Genomic DNA, 15,610 nt, shown 5'->3' with positions numbered 1-15,610 from the left:
AGGGAGAAGCAGGCTCCTGGTTGAGCAGGGAGCCCGATGGCGGGGCTCGATCCCAAGACCCTGGGATCATGACCTGAGCCGAAGGCAGATGCTTAACGACCGAGCCCCCCAGGCACCCCATTGCCTCCTTCATCTTTAACAGCAGTCTCTTTCACTCTCCAAAGTGACCCAGTTTAAGCAACAACTTATTTTGCCAACCTGCCAATAAGTCACAGAACGGCCTCTTGAAAAACTCAAGCAGAAGAAATTATTTCGAGGATATGGAGTGGTTTTATCAAGAAGGAGATTTCTTGTCTCATACAAATGGGAAGTCAGTCAAGAGTTGGCCCAGGACAGCCCTGATTTATGCTTGCTAATTGACAATTGTAACAATTATTAATAGTGCTCCCATTTAGTTCCACAAGTGTCTTGGGTTGGGCAATAAGTTATATGCCATCTTACGTAGGTGTCAAGGACATCTAGATCCAGCATTCAAATAAAGTCATCAAGATATGTTGGTGTTGGTTCACCCTCGGGGACCTGTTGGGGGCAAGAGGGCCTTGCCTCAGTGTCCACATCCTTGCATCCTTTGAGATTCTCAAGCAAAGGGATAGGGGGCTGTTGTCCAGTAGCTTCCACAAAATATCTGGGATTAATTCTGATTGGATCCTCTTCGGTTATACTCATGGATGATCCCATCTGAATAATCGGGAGAAATGCAATCTCAGAGATGCTTGGATTGGAAAGATTTAAGTAGAGGGGCAGGCAGCTCACTCCCCAGAGTATATATCCTGAAATATCTATAGATTTTTCTAAGACTGAACAAGGCTCTGGTGTGACTTGACACTTGGCGACTTCTATAAACTTTTGCCCTATTACATAAGCAAATCTCAACTATTAACTAAAGTTCCTTCCTGATCTTGATTTCATGATTCTATGATTTTCCTTAACAGATGCAAGCAGTTGAAGGTTATCTGAGGGCTGACTTGGATCAGTCTTAGAAAAATAACAGTGAAATCTCCAGGGCTTAGCAGATGCCAACAGGCATCTCAGCAGGGGTAGCAAATTAAAATATGTATCTATTCAAAAATATGATGATCAGGAAGTTACTTCTTAAATGAGCTCTCTAGTTACTGACTTCAGGAGAGGATTTGTTAGCATGGTGAAATGAAAATGATACATTATAATTCGACATTTTCCATGCAAATGGAAAAGTAGTCGCAATATCTGTCATTTCAATTCAAAAAAGAGCCCACCTGGAAAGAGGAGAACTAGACACACTCTCACAGTGAGAGGTAATTTGTTATGGGTGGTTGAAAAATAGGGACAAAGTTTCTTGAGGCTTACTTTGGATATAAGTTACAGAGCCCTCCCCCATCTTCCCCACCAAGCACAACTTGGGGGTTTATTTTTCCTCATGCTAAACAAAGTCTAGAGGTGTGCGGTCCATAGATGGTACCATGGCTCCATGATAACATCAGAAACCCAGGCTCTTTCTGGCTTTCTACTCCTCTATCTTTATCGTGGGCTCTGTCCTTATGGTCTCAAGGTGGCTGCCAGAGCTCCAGCCCACAAGACCAAATTTCAGAAGACAGACAATAGCAAAGAGCACTTGCTGCTGAGCTAGCTCCTTTTAAAGACTTCCTCAAAGTACCACCCAGTAGCTTAGATTTCGTAACCGTTGGCTAGATCTATGTACCATCCCAGGATGAAAGGGAGACTGGTAAATGTTTTTAGCTGGGACTGCAGCTTCTTGAAATTAAAATAAGGGTTCAGATAAAAAGGAAGAAGGAAAGAAGGAATATTGCATAGACCTGGAGTCTCTGGCACAAACCTAATCAACTATGTCTTTCCGCAGTTTTCTCGGAGATGGGACAGTGCTTTTGATTTCTTCCTCTCTCTTCCTCTTTCCTTTGTCTTTTGTAAACTCCCACCTTCGGTAAAAAAAAAAAAACAAGCAGCACCATCATGCTGCTACTACTGATTTTAATAGTAAGAGCACCTACTGAGTGAGCAATATGTGATAGAAACTCTTCTAGGCACTCTACTTATTAATCGAATTAATCCTCATGATAACACTGCAAGTGCTGTTATCATCTCCATTTTACTAATGAGGATACTGAGGAATAGAAAGGAGAAGTCACTTGCTCAGGTCACATGCCTGGGAAGTAGAGGAACTTCCATTCCAATCCCAAAACTCTGGCTCAATAACAGTTGACAAGTCTTTCCTATTTGTGGGCATAGCTCAGCTGTCTGATTTGCATCCATGCAGTGAAAAATAGCGTCAACAAGAGGATGAGAGGACTGTGTGTCTCAGTGACCATGGGTGTCTGGAAGGAAGAGAGGCTCGTTTCATTTTAAGTCTTTGATTCAGTCACTCCCTCAGTTCAGGGTGGCCTCAGCCTGAGGCTGAATTTTCTGATGTTCGTGCTCATAGCTGGAAGACAGTGCCCAAAGACCACTTCGAAAATGAGAAGGGGTTACATTCTAAACTTTCATCCTCACCTTTATTGTCATCTGTCATTGATCTTTCACCAACTTTCTGCTCTACTTAGAGAGTCTCTGAGGTGCTTCTGAAGGAGAACTTAACAAGTGTGTGAGTGTGGCCAGGAGCTATGTGGCCTACCCAGAGTCTCAGTCAGCACCCTCTGTGTTGCAAATAGCATGAAAACTCAACTCAAGAAAGGAAGCTTACTGCTCTTGTCACTGAATCGTTCAGAGCCATGTGAGTGCAATAGATTGGATTATTTATCCCAAACCCTTCCCTCTGTCATGTGGTCTCTGGATGCTTCCCTGGAGGGTGAGCAGAGCAATATCCTCATCCCACAGACTTTGTTCTTGGCCATGTGATTTGCTTGCCCAATGGGACATGAGTGGACGACATGAGAAGAGCCTTTAAATATGCTCCAGTGGGATGTTTAGGCAGTTGCCCTTTTGGCATGGGCATGAGAAGGGCAAGCTCCAAGAATCTTAGGAGGCTGGGTTGAGACATGTGGACCTGAACCTGACCTGAAATCTGATGCAAAGATGTACCGCTTCACCTGCAGACCCACGAGTGAGGAAAATACAGATTAGCTTTTTATAACCCTCCAGGATTCCAAGACTATTTGTTATGCAGCTCTGTTGGGTTATATGCCCTTTCTGAACCAATCACCAAGACTGGACAGAATGAAATGGTTTCTGGACTAAGCCCATAACAACTCATTCCTGGAGCTGAGGGTAGAATCCACGCTTTCTAGCGTGGGCTGGGACTTAATCCTCAGGAAAATAAAAGAAAGAAGGCACTGTCTTATTAAAAGTCATGTGAATGAATGCTGGTGAGCAAAAGCAACACTTGCCCACCGCACTGAGCTTATGCTCCTAATTTTAATGCTTTATACTTGCAATTGTATAACCTTCTCGCATCTTTTCACAGCTCTTACTTATTATGGAAACAAAAGCAATCTGTGCTCCTTTGATTTTTAAGGTTGTGGTTAATGAGCAATTGTACAGGCTCTTGTGTGGGACTTTTTTTTCTTACCTTCTCTTTTGTATTTTTTAAAAGATCAAAATAAAAAATATACATCACAATGCGTACGACAGGATTATTTAGTTCAAATAATTCCCACATAGCACCATGCACCTAAGTCCTACAGATTTATTCCTTATGTCATTTCATTTGAAATATAGATCTTGAAAGGCGAGCACTTGGCTATTTTCAACTTTAGGTTTCCATTGACAGAGCCAAGTGTCTGTTCCCAGTGACAGAGCTTTTAAATGCTCCTTTCCTTTTCATTATGTGCTAGTTCGGGGGCAGCAATTTCTGTTCGCTGAAGTCACCTGCCATCTTGTCTATAACAAGTCTGTGTTTTTGTTGGGAGGAACTTGAGAACCAGTCTTAATTTGAGGGGAAGTTTAGGGGAAGTTGTAAGCTTTTCGTGTACCTACAGACAGTATACTGGGGCTCAAGATGGTGGATTCAGTAGTCAGGACAGGCAAGGTTATGTGGCAATAACAAATAACACCAAAATCTCCTTGGCTTAACACAACAAAACTCATTCTCTACACCTAACAGGGTTGTTAGGGGACTGTGTTCCTTATAATCTCTCAGGGATCTGGGTTGACAGAGGCTCCACCATCTGAGGATGCCATCATATGGATATATGCTCCCAGATCACCAAGGCATGGCAAGAGACCACAGGGAATCATATACCAGCTCTAATGATTCTACCTGAAAACAACACGTGTCACCTCCTCTCAGATTTCATTGACCACACAAGATCATATGTCTGCACATAACTTTAAGGGCTGGAGAGTGTGACCCTCCCATGGGACTGGGAGAGGAGGGGGAACCTTGAACGTTGCTGAGTGTTGATGGTGTCGACCCCTAGTGCGGTATTAGCTTTAGAAAGGAAAGGATTGGCTTAAAAACAACTTCCCTAACGTGATGGTTTTCTCTTTGACATTTTGCATCTCAGCAAATTATTGGGTTTCTGAGTGGAAGATTAAAGGCAAGTATCATTTGAGGTTGGTTTTTTTGCACTCAATCTCTTATAATCTTATTTTTGTCTGCACGAAGGCATTAGCATACATATTCTGGGCTCAGAGCCAAGATGAGTCATTTTGTCTGTTTCCTCGTCTCCATGGTGCCCCGGTCCTTGCCAGAACCAAACAGCCATCCCAGGCAGGAACTGCGCCAGGGATCCTGAATCCCCCCCAAGCCTGGTGCTCGGTCACCCCTCCTGCTCACTTGATGGAGCCCACCCTCCACATACGCCACCGGCAGGGCCAGGCGCCAGGGACAATGCCACTTGGAATCTGATAAATGACACGTGGTGCCTGCCCAGACCAACTTTTCATCACCTTGGAAAAGGGATGGGCTTGGGACATTTCATTCTCCATCCAAACCCTTAGGCATGCCTTGGTTATTACTGGGTGGGATTATTCTAACACTCTGCTAGGTAGACCCCACCCCCACCTCAGGCTATGTGAAGATTAGAGAAGCTGAAAAAGCAAAATGAAAATGTCAGATTTCTAATGGGGAGTAGGAGGCACTCAACTCTAGCCAAGTATTTTCTCCTTAAAGAAAGAAAAAAAAGAAAAAAGAAAATACAATCCAAAGTCCCATCCTCTTCAATATTCCATAAAAACATGAGTTGGGGGGAAAAAGACACAATTCAGCTAACAAGTGAGAAACATTTTGCCTGAAATGTCACATTTAAAAAAAAATGAGTTTGAGGCCAACAAAGCACAAGAATTTCTGTTCACAACCATGGTGTGAACAAGGGAAATTTCCAGAAGAGAGATGCATCCTAAAATTGGGAAATAGACAAAAATGCAGTCTTTCAATTATTCACAATTTAATCTAACTATCCCAAACCTCGTCATACATTGGTGTGGTGGGCAGCTTCTGTATTGGCTCCCGATGACCCCCACCACCTCCTGGTGTTACGTCCTTTTGTAATTTCCTCCTCAAGCATGGGCTGGACCTAATTACTTGCTTCCAACAAGTAGAATACAGCACTTTTCAGAATACACTTCTGAAACTGGGGTAGAACAAAAGACTGTGACTTCTGCCTTGTTCACCTTCTCTTTTTCCTGTCACTTGCTCGCTCTGAGGAAGCCAGCCACCAAGTTGTGAGCTCCCTTTGGGGAGGTCCATGGGCTAAGGAACCATGGCAGACCTCCAGCTAACAGCCAGAAGAGAACCAAGGCCCTCAGATCAATAACAGCCTGTGAGGAAAGAAATCTTGCCAACACCACTTGAGCCAGCTTGGAAGCAGATTGTCCAGCCCCAGGAAAGCCTTCAGATGAGACTGTAGCCCCGGCTGCCATGCTGATTGCAGTGCAGCAGAAGCCCAGAATCAGAGGACCCAGATTCCCGACTCACAAAACTGTGAATAGATGTGTAGTACTTTAAACTGCTGAGATTTGGGGTAACTTGTAGAAATAGACAACTAACACACAGTGCTAAATTGAGTGGGCATGTGACCCTGGCTAGAACAGTAATTCCTGTTGAATATGGCAGTTTTGAAATTCAGTAATTCCAGCTTAGACTGAAGCAGCTATTCTCAAAATTTTTAGATGTGAAGACTTTCTTCCAATCAAGTCTTATAGAAAAATTCAGTTTGTTAAGCAGATCAAAAAGAGAGCTGCTCTGGCTGACCTGGGGTTAGGGGCTCCATTTGATACTCCCTGCCCCAACTTATGCCCTCTGAGGACCCTCCCATCAACTTTAAAGCCTCCATAAGAACCATGGGTTGGCCGATTGAAAGCCCCTCCCCCAGAATACTCAATGATAGGAGAGAACATTAGCTATTGACTGAGATAGAGCAATTCTGCCCCTGCACCCCTCCCCGTGCAGCATAGACTTATGTAATCCCCAGGAAAAACAGGGAGGATGGAAAGGTCGTGTAGTGTCTTGAATGTATAGCTCCCCAACTCTGCACTCTGTTGCACTCCCAGAGACAGACCCACATCCCTGTTCAGAAGCCCCCTGCTACATGCAGGTTCAGCCATCCCACCTGGGAGAAAGCCCAAAAGGAAGGAATCTCTGATGATGGACCCATCAGCCTCCAGGAGGTGAAGGGGACACAGGGTTCTGCCACCCCAGGCCCAGAGATGGAGCCGGGGCAGGGACACTGGGTCCCAGCTGAGCCTTTCTCTGTGAGCATCAGAGCCCCCGTGTCCTCCTGTGCAGACCTGGGGGCCCCTCGCAGATCCCAGCACGGATGGGACCTGACCATTGATCTCTGGTTCTGTGCGGCTGGACGATGTCCAGGTCCCCGTGGGGAGACGGCTGCGCCTGCAGCTCCTTCCTGAATCCTGACCGATGATCAATAGACAAATTACAAAGCAACCCAGTGCTGTAGGGAGGAGGGCATCTTCACTCCCCAAAAGCACAGTAAAAATACCCACAGGGATCCTGAGAGGTCGAGCAGGGGTGAGGCGGCTGCTGGGTGGAATGAGCGAGGCCGCTCACAGTTGGAGGTATCTAAGGAAGACACGCAGACGCAGGGGACAAATCATTTCAAGGCAAAGAAGACAATGCCCTGGCCATGGGCTGGGCACCTGTGGCTTCCTTCCTCCCCTCCCTTTCCTCCCTCCCTCCCTTTCTTCCCTCCTTTCTCTCTGTCTCTGTCTCTGTCTCTCTCTCTCTCTGAATTTGGGCTCTACTATGCTAATGCTTACCTTCTCCACTTTTATTGTATTTGCACCCACCCCATGTTTCCAGTGCACTTTAACCTCTGTGCAGCATGCCACGCCTTCGCCTCCGGCAGATACACATCCAGGTTGGCTCCCAGGCTCTCACTATCACAGATGGAGTTTTAGCGAATGTTCTGAAACCTGGGTTCTTGTGCATGTGCCCAAGACAGACTCTAAGGTATACACGGATGAGAGGAAGGGGTTCGTTTTTTCAGGCTCTGCCTGTACAAACCGAGAAGAGTCGGCAAATAGACATGGGGACCCAGAGCAAAAGTGGTCAACAGTCAACTGTGGTTTACATCTCCATTTATTTTTTTGTAGGCCAGAATCTATGTCCTGACTCCCTCCCCAGGTTTTGATAATAGCACCTTCATTTTTGTTTTGAGGAATTACTTTCTGCACTAACTGGGAGCCACCTTGGTGGTTCTGTGGAGCAAAATGGCCTTTCTCTTTCCCACCCTGGCCACAGGGGCCAGGATTCGATCTTAGCTAAGAAAATCAAGCACCCTCACACATGTGAATTCGGATCTGTGGAGGAGAGACATACATTCTGGTAGGAGCTGGAACCCCTTAGAGTGCCCTGAAAAAATGGCCCATCTTCCTAATTCTTAGTTACTTCTTCCTAGAACCCCAGAGCTGACTTGATTTTATCCTTCTCGAAAACATTTCTTTAGATTTTCCTTCCAGCCTGTGAACCTTCCATAACTGTGTTTGGTTTGGCCAGAGCTGGCTTGTAACCAAGGATCCCCAAGTATATAGTCACTTGTGGAGGGTTTACTGAGGGGCAGGTGGAGAAAAGAAGAAATTTCTTCACACGGGAAGCTGGGTATTGTAGACGTTACTTCTCTGCCTCCCACATTGCTTTCCCCTCATTTTGGAAACATTATCCCTCTACTTTATTGTTTCGAAACTCAGTTTTCTTGGGAAATCATCCCCCCACTCTTCCCCTAAATGGCTCGACCAGCCCTCTGTGTCAGGTGGAGTAAGGTCATCAGGGCTTTCCTTTCCCGGCAACTGTGATTGGCCCAGGGACGGGCATGTGATGCACTCGGGACCAATGAGATGCAACGAGGCTGTTGTAGTGGCTTCCGGGGGTTTGGCGGATTCTTGTCTGTCCTGAGTCAACGACAGGAGATTCTAGGAATGGTCCTGAGTGGGGAAGGAGGAGCCCAGAGACCAGGGGACACTAGGCAGGACCTGGTGACATCATCTGAACCTCTGGATCCAGTTGTGCCTGAGACTAAGTACTCCTTGCACTTCGTAGTTACCTGATGGTATAAATTCCTTTAATTCAAAGCTATTTAATTCAGGTTTGTTGTTGTTGTTGTAGGCAACCAAGAGTCCTGACTGATAAAATCTTTGAGTTATATGATGTTTGCATTTAAAAAGGAGTATTTAGTGTCTCCCCACTGGAAGGAGCAGTTAGGATTGCAGACAGGGAGGAAGGTGATGATTTGTGGAGGGTCTCAAACGTTATGCAGGTTAGATGGTTACTCTCAGTCTCTAGATTCAGCTGTTTCTGCGAGAAGTCGTCAAGTTATCAATTGTCTCCCTTCATTCCTCCAGAAGGTGTCCTTCTGTCCCTTTAAGATAGAGCACACAAGTAGCTTTGTGTGGTTTTAATTAGGCCTACGGTTAAGAAACTGAGAGGAAAAATTAAAGCCGGAGTCACCGGAATGTGACGATTCATACTCTTAAGAATTTTCCTGGAGAAGCTGACCTCATTTAGGGCTTTGATGCTGGGTTGTGTGCTCTGGTACCACTCGAGAGTGTGAGAATTCTGGGTCCCTGATCTGCCAAGGCCTCAGACAAATGGGGAGACAATTACATGCATGGAGAGAAAAAAAGATCAAATATTTTTGATCACATAAACATTTTTGATTGTTGTCTGAATTGGATTTTTGGTATTTTTGTCGTTGTTGATTTAAAGATGTAGAAGGTTCTTGCTAGCTGTTAGAGCTCACTGTTGACTAAGTGAATGGGACACATGCAGGATGGCGTCTTGAGTCTGTCACTGCTTAGTTAGATTACAGGTCATGCCCTTTGGTATCACTCATCTGATTTCCTGAGTTTCCAGGGCTAATGAATCTCTTTCTCTGGTCTCTGTTGGCTGCACGTGGCATTTCTCTTGTAAAGACCTTCCTGTTTACATTCTTATCTAAATCCATTTTTTGAGGGACACTAGGCTTGCTTATTGAGCAGTGATAAAGCAGAAAATGGAATTAGGAGAAATGCTACAGAGGTTATGGCCACCGGGGTTAGTACCATGAGCACAGGCCCAACGCTCAAAGGTCTTTGCTGGGCAGAACACATCATGGTGGTAAACTCCCGGGTCCTTTCTGAAGTCATATACCAAGCAGAGAATACAAGCTTGGCAGTTCACAGAACTTGGTCTAGGCAGTTGTAAAATTTAGACCTGGTAAAGGACTGAGTTTCTATAGGTAAAAAAAAATTATGGGTACCAAAGTGAGATGCCTATAGTAGAACTTCTCAATTCACAGATTTAACAAGCTGTAAATGAAGCTTTCGCCAGTTATAAATGAGTGTGTATTAGTTAGGATGGCTAGCTTATGCTGCAGTAACAAAAGATCCCCAAATCTCAGTGGTTTAGCATGAGAAATAGCTAATTCCCATAAATGCTGCATTTCCTTCCCTGTTACAGCAGGGATCTCTGCACATCATATTCATCCGGGGACCCAGGCTTCATCATGACACATGTTTCTAGAAAACCACCATGGCAGGCAGATGATAATGTAGCCTAATGGACACTGGCTCTGAAAAGACACACACCACTTCTACCCACACGTCACAGGCAAAACCAGTCACATGGCTGCACCAAACTTCAAATACAGCAGGGCAGTACAATGCTATCCAGAAGGAAGTCCCTATGTACTTAGCAAATAGCACTGGGGACTACCACACCCCGTCACATGCAGCAATATGCAGCTTTGCTGGGACATGAATTTGACTCTCCTCCAGCAAAGCTGGTAGGTGAGACAAGACATCTTAGCTGATGAGTAAGGCCGGCCTACCACGCAGCCTTCGGAATCCAGAAAGGGCTGGACCTGTCTCCCATCCCTGTGTGCTCAAATAAATAATAGTTGATTAAAATTCAGATTCGTGGTGAACAGTGATCCCTGAACAGAAATCTAACTTCCGGTCTCTTGTGACTTTGTTAAACGAACATTTGTTAAGTAGTGCTTTGTTCAACAAAATTTTGCAAAGGAAAGTGAAAGTGAGAAGTTCATTACTCACAGCGGGAGGTCAGGCAGGGTGCAGGTCGGGGGAGCAAAGCAGGAGTGAGAGCACTTGCCTTTATCAGGGTCTGTTGGTGGAGTGCTTTGGGGTTTCTGGACTAAAGCTGGATTGGTCAAGTCAAACCAAAAAGAGTGGGGGTGTTAGAAAGCTTTATGCTGGGGGGGTTATAATTTAAGGGGTGCACAAGAGGAAGGCTCTGGGCTGCAGGGGAGAGTGCTTCTCACAAGACTGGTTAGGGGAGTCAGATCAGGAGCTTACACTTGCTTATGACTCTGACGGATGTTATCACTTCAAGCCCCCTGCAGGCTACTTGGCCCCACAAAACGGATGCCCAGGCAGCAATATTGGGGAATAGTTTATTGTTTGTTTATTTGTTCACCTTGCAGTCTATAGCTGTGTTCATCAGATAGTTTCCCACAGATTAATTTTATCAGGATGCTTTTTTATTTTTATTTTTCTATAAATGAAACCTGGATCCTGGATATCGTTTGAAGGATGAACTATTTTACAGAGGTGCTCAGGTACATGCAAAACCCTGTATATACTATATATAGACTAAAGGCTATATAGAGGGAAACACAGTGGTGGGTGCTCTGCTCCTCTGGCCTTCAAATATATGTGTGTGTGTGTGTGTATTATTATATATTATATATAATAAGTTGTATATATAATACATATTCTATACGTTATGTATACATATTATAATAGATGTATTATATATAATTTATATACAAGGTATATATAATTTATTATGTATATAATTTTAAATTTTACTGTGCACCTAAGTCTTCAAGGGTTTAAAAATGTATTTTGGATTGAATTGTCATTAGAATGATTAGTAGTGGGGTGCCTGGGTGGCTTAGTCAGTTAAGTGTCTGCCTTCGGCTCAGGGTGATCCTGATGTCCTGGGGTCAGGCCCCCTGCTCAGCAGGGAGTCTGCTTCTCCCTCTCCCTCTGCTCCTCCCCCCATTCATGCTCTCACTTGCTCTCTCTCTCTCTCTCAAATGAATATAAAAAAAGAATGATTAGTAGCGCTCGACTGATGAGAACAATATAAATAAAGAGCAAAATGTGATGTTTTTAAATATTAGAAGAATATTTATATTGGGAACACATCTCCTCCAAACAAGAATAGAGAGCATCACTTAGTCTTGACGGGAGGGGCCCTGGTCCAGATGCCAACGTGCCCCGAGTTGGCCCTTTGATGCCCAGGAGGTGTGTGCACCCTGAGGCAACCATGGGAAGGTTTGGGGTGGCTGGAAACCACACCTTCCCTTTGCGAAACGGGAGAAGAATTTCGCAAGGAAGGTGGGCGAAGAGAACAAACATGTTGAGCACACAGCAAGAGTGTTCTCGGGCCAATCCATTTAGGCTACAAGAACACTTGGAAGCTTTGAGCTGTCCGTGCCTTTATACACCTTGGGAAGCATGGTGGGCCCCCAGGTGTGCCTTCCTTTGTCAGGTGATCTTGGCTCCACTCACAGAATTATCGTTCTGACTTCTCTCTTTCTGCTCACACAGAGTCAAGATTGTGTGAGCTGTATTTGACCCTTTCGAAAGCATTGTGTTACCTGTCTGCCCACCGCCGTGCTGTGAGGGGCACGGGACAGGAACTGATTTCCACCTGCCCAGGTCTGGGGGCAGAGGTGTTTAATATGCTCCTGACACTGGGCCTGGTTCCTCCTTTCCTGTCTCTCTTCTCTCTGTGACCCCACCTCTCCTCCACCTCCCTCTTCCTTCCCCCACCTTTCTGTTTATCTTCATCCTTGATCTGTCTTCTCTCCCTATCTTTCTTTCTCCCTAAACATTTCCAGGGAGTTAGGGCTTGAAAGCTATTTGCATAAAACCATTACAAAGGGGGCGAGAATGACATTTCTTTATGGGCCTGGGTCAATAGCTTTGACAAATGAGGCTGATCTAGGAGAAAACAAATTGTTAGTGTTATATTGAAATTTCGCTATGGGTATTAAATATTTGCATGAGGTAACCAAACACTCTAGGGTTTAGGCAGATGATTTCCATTCCAAAACCACTAAAATGAAAAGCCAACTGCAAATTAGGTTTGAAATGGACCTGCCTGTCCTCAGAGATTTCACAGTGACTAATGGATTAGTCCCCAAGTGGAACACAAACCTACTTTGCTCTTATAGAAGCCAGGAAGACTAATACAGGCCGCGTCTCTACGCAGCTCGAGTCAACCAGGCTCCGTCAACCTCCGTTAAATAGCCCGACGCTTCTCAGCCGAGCTTCTTAATTAAGTCGCAATAAGAGTTGGCCCTTGAGAAATCCCCAAATGCCTGAATTCTGGGCTTAATATTCTTTACTTATAGTGCCAAGAAAGGATTGGAAAGAGCAAGTTATCCACAACCCTGCAATCTCCATTAGTGCCCACCAAGAACTTCTGTATGTAAAGTAAGAATAAAATAATCTTAAAACTGTTTAGTTTTTATATATTTTTTTAAAGATTTTATTTATTTATTTATTTGAGAGAGAGAGAGAGAGAGAAACAGCATGAGAGGGGATAGGGTCAGAGGGAGAAGCAGGCTCCCTGCCGAGCCGGGAGCCCGGTGTGGGACTCGATCCCAGGACTCCAGGATCATGACCTGAGCCGAAGGCAGTCGCTCAACCAACTGAGCCACCCAGGCGCCCAGTTTTTATATTATTTGTCTGAGACGCTCCACATAGAAACTGAATACTCTGCCCAGGCAGCTTCAAGACAAGTACCCTGCACCCATCATCACAGCCCCTTACCGAGCACATAGGGCTGGGGTATGCTGTGATAGTCACCTCCAGGTTTTGGTGGTAATCACATCAGAAGTTTGCGTATTAACTTATGTGCTTAATTTATGGTTTTTTTCCTCTCGTGTGAGGTCCACTGAAAGTCCAGACGACCCTCGAGGGCGGTGTTCCCATGTGGACTCAGCCATCCAGGGGGCTTCCATCCTGCGGGGTGGACATCGAAGCCCTGGCTGCCACCATCCTAGTGCAGGGCAGGGAGCCCGGGGCTCCTGCACCTGCCGTTGAGCGCTTTAGTGACATGACACGCAATGCCTCTTCCATCCATCCCCACTGTCTAGAGTGTGTCTCATTATCTTCAAGGGGATGGGAAAGTGTCATGCCTTTGTTTTTGGAAGGAGGGCAGAATGCTCATGGGCAATAAAAGCTTCTCTCACCTTCTCTTCAAACCCCAATTGCCTTCTGCTATGTAACAATTCCAGAGTCACTAACAGAGAAACCTAACTTGGGTTTCTTCTTTTGTCTTCTAAACAGGATGCTGCCAGGATGAGAATGAACCCTTGGGTCAGTCTGTGGCCCCAGAGGCAGGTCTGGGGTGCCCCGGAGGAGGCTGCCCCATGGCACCTCTGCCACCATCTGGTGCGGCTGACCCAGCTTCCCTGGGGATCCGAGCCAGAGCGCTCCCAGCTGAGAGATGCAGGCAGCTGGGCCTTCCATTCACCTCGGCAATTATCTGGCTCTCCCACCAGGGCAGGTCTTCATCTGCTCGCTCTCTTCCCTGCTGTGCCCTCAGGATCTGGAACGAGACCAAAGCGGGGGCTTCAGAAACGTCTGTTAATGAGTGACTTCCCCGAGCCTCAGTTTCCCCACCTGCCCGGTGCATATGTCATTAATAAGAGTTGTCTTGAGAGTGAGTTTTTAAAATATATTAAAATGCTTTTTGCAAACTGTAAAGTCCCACACAGGGGTAGGTTGGTCTCACGCTTACTCCGTGCATGAGAACTTGCACATGGCTGTGAGTGGAGACCAGCTCACGTCTATGGTCTCTGATGGTTCACGATCATGCTTGGGAAACTCAGATTTTCCACACACTGCAGCTTTTAGGGCCAACATTCCATTCAGTGCTGAACCCAGCCCTTCCTCCTTTCTAATTCATTAGCAGAGAGTTCCATTTTTTACTGGGTTTCAAACCCTGGGGATGTTTCAGCTCTTGTCTGTTCTTCTCTCTGCTCTGCCCAGCACCTCATCCCCCACCCCCACCATCTGTATGCCATGGTGCACTGGTCCCCCATCAGGGTAGCACCAGCTCCTATGGCCGTCCCAGCCCTCAGGGCCATGGGGCGCACCGCCCAATGGGAGAGCTCCTTTGCCAACATTCCCACCAACAATAATGTCCAAGTAGCCTCGTCCAGGGGCAGGAGCAGATCACCTGCTGCTCCGAACCAGGCACCATGGCCTGGGATGAAATGCGTCCATTCATAGAAGTACATCACTTAGCCGCTCCTTGAACAAACATGTACCAAGCAGGTACTAAGCTCTGGGCCGTGCTCTAGCATCAACAGTGGTGAAAACTGACAGATGAAAAGCCCTGTCCTAACGGAGTCGTGTTACAGTGGGTTGCATTAGTCTCCTATTGCTGCTATAACAAAAGACCACAAACTCAGCGGCTCAACATCTCCTTTTTATGTCTTACAGGTCTTGGGATCGGAAGCCCAAAATGAGTCTGATGGTGCTAAAATCAAGGTGTCAGTGGGGCTGTGTTCTCTGCAGAGGGTCTGGGGAGAATCTGTTTGCTGCCTTTTCCGGCTCCTGGAGGCTGCCCTCATTTCTGGGCTCAGGGTCCCTTCTCTGTCTCCGAAGCCAGCAGAGGCAGGCTGAGTCCCCGCACTGTCCCTCCCATGGTGCTTCCCTCTGCTACTCACTGTCTTGCTTCCCTCCTGCACTTCAAGGAGTCTATGAGTACGTGGGTCCCCTTGGAAAATCCAGGACAATCTCCCCCATTCCCAAGATCAGTTACTGGTGACCTAAATTCTCCCCTTGCAGGTTCTGGAGATTAGAACAGGACATCTTTGGGGGGGGGGGGCGTGGTTCTGCCCACCACACCCTAGCACACCCACTCTGTGAGTCCTCACTGCCTTCCGTATATTTACTTCAGTCCTTGCACCAAGACTAGTCCCACTTGACAAATTAGGCAGGAGGATGTGTATGTTTCCCGAGGTGACACAATTAGGGGGCGGCAGAGCCTGCTCCAGAAGCCACATGCTCAGTCCTGCACCGCTGCTGCCTTTGGCTAAAAGGAAACTTGCTGGGACGCCTGGGTAGCTCAGTCGGTTAAGCGTCTGCCTACGGCTTAGGTCATGATCCCAGGGTCCTGGGATCGAGCCCTGCATGGGGCTCCCTGCTCGGCGGGAAGTCTGCTTCTCCCTCTACCTCTCCCCTCTGCTTGTGTTCC

Source organism: Mirounga leonina, unplaced genomic scaffold, assembly GCF_011800145.1.
Source record: "Mirounga leonina isolate KUSES-001 unplaced genomic scaffold, KU_Mleo_1.0 Mir_195, whole genome shotgun sequence".
Lineage (NCBI taxonomy): Eukaryota > Metazoa > Chordata > Mammalia > Carnivora > Phocidae > Mirounga > Mirounga leonina.
This window is presented reverse-complemented; position numbering follows the sequence as displayed.